Source organism: Poromitra crassiceps (genome assembly GCF_964638095.1).
Source record: "Poromitra crassiceps genome assembly, chromosome: 3".
Lineage (NCBI taxonomy): Eukaryota > Metazoa > Chordata > Actinopteri > Beryciformes > Melamphaidae > Poromitra > Poromitra crassiceps.
In genome coordinates, this window is record NC_139625.1 from 57684974 (window position 1) to 57690923 (window position 5950).

Consider the following 5950-nt stretch of genomic DNA (forward strand, 5'->3'; position numbering starts at 1 on the left):
CATAGGTTTAGCCTATGTATATGAGTCGCCATGTATACGTTTAGCCTATGAGTCTCCATACATTTAGCCTATATGAGTCTCCATATGTTTAGCCTATATGAGTCTCCATACGTTTAGCCTATATGAGTCGCCATACGTTTAGCCTACATGTATATGAGTCGCCATGTATACGTTTAGCTTATATGAGTCTCCATACGTTTAGCCTATATGAGTCCAAATTTTATGATTTTTTTTCAAATTTGGTCATGTATGTTTTAGCATTATAATGAAGAACAAAGATCAAGCCCAAATCAGCAGCAACTTATTTCGAAGCTATCTAGAAAAGTCATCCAGGAGCATTCTTTGGTGACTTACGTCTAATAATTTATCACATTGACCAAATAATATCTTGTCAGTTATTAGCCATTACTCCCCTTTTTAGTAAGTCAACATTGGTCGATATACTGTATTAATCAATTTGATGACAATGGTAGCTGCAAGGACTTTGTCATCCAGTTCACTGACTGTTTCGACATCAGCCAAACTTGCAATGATTTTAATGTAAATACTCACAATGGACTAGATGGCAGCTATAATCAGGAGCTGAAAATGCATCAGAAACATGGTTTCATGTGCATTCCCGTTTAAAACATTTTGACTTTTGAGAGATGGAAAAAATCATTTGAACTGAGGTGACAATGTAAGAGTAAACTAGAAAAATTGGTATAACCAATGGATAGAATGAGATTCTAAGAGCCGGGCTCCGTTCATTCATATTTGTGCGTCCAATTAGCCTTTTTCACTTCCCACCCAATTCACCCATTTTGTGTCTAAAAGGCAGGAAGTAACACAGATGCAAGTAAGAAATTAATGAGGGCACCATAACACCTAAATGGAGATGGTTGTGGACTACATGAAGAATGCAGCCCCACCTCCTCCCATCACCCTGTGGTTAAATCATTAGCCAGGGAGCTGAACCTCCTTTGCGGGTCTTGGACCCTCTATAAGGGCCAAAGAGACCCTAACCATAACCCTAACCTAACCCTAACCACGCAAATTGCCTAAACCTAAAGACCTATACACAATGCGTAAACCTAATGACCAACTAACCCAATCCCTAAACCTAACGCTCCCCCCCCGGGTGGTACTACCATCCCCTGGGTGATACTATCACTGGTCTGAAGAAGAGCAGTCACTCTGCTCAAAACGTAACCACCGTTGTTTTATTTCTTTTTCCAGTTTGTCGTCTTCTAGCTCCGCATCTGCCCTATTCGGCGGGGATGTGCGTTTTTTTTTACATTTTCATGTGATACCATACTTCTCATCTTGTGGACGACGAGCCCTTGAGCTTTCCCTAAACCCACAGGTGCGGAGTGCTGCATTCCATAAAACACGGCGCAGAGTGCTGCTCCACGGAGCATGTTCCATAAAATGCCTCTGCTCTAATTGTCATATTCACTTCTATGCAGATGACAGTGATTTATTCCTTCAAGACTGATACTGCACAAATTCAGGCTGCTCTTCAGACTGATTTTGCTGTTGAAAAATACTTTTCTTCTAACAAACTTCTTCTTACAGCATGTTGTTTGCCACCAAATCTGATTCCCTGCATTTAACTAATAACTGGTCATTCACCTTCTCAGATGGGACAACCACTTGAGAAAGTGGAAGAATTTAAGTATGTGGGCTTTGGCTTGATTCTCAACTTTTTTTTAAGCCCCTATCGATTCAGTGATGAAGAAAATAAATTGCAGCCTGAGAATTCTATATCGCTCCATTAACTGCTTCACCCTTCAGGTCAGGAAAATAATTATTTCACAACAGATATTTCCAATACTAGATTATGCAGATGTCGTCTATACAGTATCAGAGCGCCTCAGAAACAAATCGTCGAACTCTCAATGTAGTTTACAATAGCCTTTGTAGATTTGTTTTGAGGTGTCCTCAATGAGGAGCTACTTCTTAGCTGTTTTCTTTAATATATTTTCTATTTTCTATTCTTGATATATTCCTAATGTATTTATGATCCTATCAGTTGTACTGAGAACAATAGGACCCTTTTTATCTGTTTACTACAAGTAAGGTTAACCAACCTTCTCTTACAGTAAATTGTGCTTCCAGCCCTGGTTGGCACTTGAGCCCATTCTACGTTTTGGTATTGTGACGTTCTTTACACAGAGCCTTATTGTGAAGTACTTCCATCTTGGACGCTTTAATTGTATAATTGTTTATACAACACTTGTACTTGTGATTATTGTAAAGTTATTATTCTAAATGCTTTTCTAATTCTTGATAATCAGAACCTTGCTTCTACTGGTAAGGCATATTGTGTTGTAAAATGTTTTATTTACTAATTGGTTGTACTTCCGGCTTGATTGTATTTAGCCGTCTTTTTTTGCCTGACACAGCACAACGCTGAGGAAGGTCTTTGACTGAAACGTCCGTTGTCTGCTGCCCAGGTTTGAGGAATTAAATCACATGAAAAGACATTTGGAGTGATGGCTTCTCTCTTCTCAGAACAATTTTGCTTGGCCTGCACCCAGTGAGTTTTTAATCGATTTTGAGTGTGCTCGCAACCTGTGTTTTTCTAGTGTCCTTATAGAACCCATCACTGTCATAATATGAGTCAAGTCAAGTCAAGTCAAGTTTATTTGTATAGCACATTTCATACACAGAGGCAATTCAAAGTGCTTCACATAAAATGGTTGACAGGAAAAGAAAAGAAAAGAAGAGAATAAAATTGACATTTAAAAGCATCACAACAAAACTTTAAAAAAGAGTATAAAAAGTGCATTAAGCAACAGGCGCAGCAGTTGCAAAAAGAGCTAAAAACTTATAGAGGACTCATTGGGTTTGCATAGTAGCTGTCAGCAGTTAAAAGCGACGGTAAACATAAAAGTCTTTAGTCTATTTTTAAAAGTAAGTAAGGTTGGGGCAGATCTGAGGTCTTCAGGCAATTTGTTCCAGCTAGCATAGTGCAGCCTTCCCATGATTTGATTTGATCCTAGGGACAGTTAATAAGCTGGACCCTGTTGACCTAAGAGTTCTAGACGGTTCGTAGCGTGGGAGCAATTCAGCTATGTATTTTGGGCCTAGGCCATTAAGTGATTTATAGACTAATAACAGTATTTTAAAATCTATTCTATGACACACTGGCAACCAGTGTAAGGACTTAAGAACTGGAGTGATATGATCAGCTTTCTTAGTCTTCGTTAGAACTCTAGCAGCAGCATTCTGAATGAGTTGAAGTTGCCGAAGTTCTTTTTTGGAGAGACCAGAAAAAAGGCTATTGCAGTAGTCTAACCTACTATAAATGAAGGCGTGAATTAGTTTTTCTAGATCCTGTCTGGACATGTATCCCCTAATTCTTGCTATATTTTTAAGATGATAAAAAGCTGATTTTCTGATTGACTTAATGTGGGAGTTAAAGTTGAGATCGGAGTCACTAAACTGTTTACTGCATAAAGCTAGAAGACATTTTCACTGGCTGCAGTTTATTTTTTAATGTATTTTCTTTAATTATCCTTCTTTTTGTATTCCATATAGACCGTATAGTCTCATGCCTGCTGAGCATGACAGGCTAAAAAAGCTTAAAGCTCCATGTGACTGGAACAATTGACCTATAGCTGTATACTGTAGCACACCTTTTCATTCCTTTAAAGGTCCCAATTCGTGCAGCTGTAACCTCTTAAAAACGTGTGTCTCTGGTCCATAAAACATGATTCTGGATTAATTTGTCGAAAATATAGCAACCCCGTTTGTTGTGACGGAGTTCTCACTTCCTCATCTCGTCGCTTCCCAAGAATGGTCTGTTTCTATAATATATTCAGAACTAACAGTTCCCATTGGCCGCTGAGGGAGAGCCCGCCCCAGGCTCCCAGCGGCCAATCAGATTAGCGTCTGTGGACCAGCACGCTAGGTTGCGAGTTATCGTTAACTTAACGGTTACTACGCTAAAGAGGACATCTCAAAATGCCTAGACTTACCGAATGCACCTCTGCAGTTGCTGGATCACGTACAGTTGGCGTAGCTCCAGCTAGAAGTGTTAATTTTGTGGCTATAGACAAAATGGTGCAGGTAGCTTGTGTGAGAGAGACCCGTGCAGTATGCGTGAGGAAGCTTGTGACGTCCCAAATCCCCTCTGGGCAAACGAAGCGTTTGGGGGTGTGGCTTGGAGGAGACTGCAGGGGGAAGCTGGATAGACCAGAACTGCAACGCGTCATCGCACTGCACCGCACCCCTTTTTGGGGGAATGCGGAAATCCTCTTTGACTCAGGCTGAACGGACATGACGACAGTCCAGTCAACCTTCATTTATTCATATATCTCGACCGTTCAGGTTCGGGCAAGGTCGCAAAATAATTAGTAGACATGTTTATCAAACCAAAAAAACACTTGAACCCGAAATTAATTAATTGGTATTTTGTCTATGCTAGCTAAAAACACGGCAAAAATACCATCACAACAACGCTATTCATTCTTTCTATCCCCCAAAAAGGGGCGTGGCCTTGACGCTTTGGATGTGCAGTTCTGGTCAATAGGGACAAATCCAACTGTGGCAGTTCTGAGGTTGTGACCACTCAAGTCATTACAGGGAGGGATGACAGCAGTATATATGCATTTACAAGTAAAAACAGCTTTTGCACGGAATGGGACCTTTAAGGCATCTCTCCTCACTTATCTTCAAACAACCTGCTCTTGCTTCTAATTATATTTGAGATTTTGAAATAACTTGCTCATGATACATCATGCATGTAAATTCACCTTATCTGGGTATGTGTACAGTAGGCCTACACAGTATGTATTTTCACTGTATAACAACTGATGACAGACGCACCAGCTCTGTGGCAAGAGGGGATTGTATAATTCCTATGAGGAGGTCTGCCTTCGGACAGGCAGCGTTTTCAGTGAGAGCAGCTCACACATGGAACAGTCTCCCATCACAGATCAGACACTGTGACACATATCATTCTTTTGACGTCAACATAAAATCTAAAATCTTGGTTGAGAGACAATCAAGTGTGTGACCATACTCTATCCTGACGTGCTTTGCTTTATGTTTTGTATTGTTATCCCCTGATATTGTATGTGATTTTATGAAGTGTCACTATAGGTACAGTGTCTGCTGTTCCTAATTTTTATGTACTTTATGTCTTTGCAGTTGTCACCAACCCACTATCATACCTGCCCAGGGACTACGGTTCAAAACTAGCCAAGCTGCCTAAACTGGCACATTTACAGAAATGTTTATTAATGTGCACTGTCCCTGTAATTTTAAACTCAATAAATGAAATGAAATGTATCCATTATGCTGCATGTCTTTGGGGGACTAGGGGGTTGGGGAGTGGCTAGGCCTGGGAGAGCTTCTTGTATGTGTGAGTGTATTTGTATTGCTTGTTTTATGTATTACCTGTTTTATTTTCTGTATATTTGTGCTAAGGACCCCCTTGAAAACAAGATGGCTCATCTTCTAATAAATTGTGTGTAAAACACCGGAGGCCCCGCGGAGCGTTACGGAGGTGCGGCAGAGGATTTTTCCCAGAAAAGAGCTAACACACAGGAGGTAGGGTGGCAAAAAATAAACAAAAACAAACAACAAACAAACAAAAGAAAACAGCAGAATTAGACAGATTTAACTGATTATGTAATTATGCATAGTTAATGATGTCGTTCTTTCTCTCCACACACACACAAACAAGCTCCTGGGTGGGGCAGCAGATCAAAGAGCGCTAGCAGATAAAACACCCAGCGAGGACGGTCTTCACATCGTCACCCCACTGGCAGCCGGAATCTCTAAGCCAACAGGCGTCACACACACACACACACACACACACACACACACACACACACACACACACACACACACACACACACACAGGCCTAATAGAATCAAAGGCATTTCTCCTGTGCAGCAGCTGACCCAGTGGGTTTGTTTAAGGCTCTCTGTCACAGCAAGCTGTCAACTCTACTGG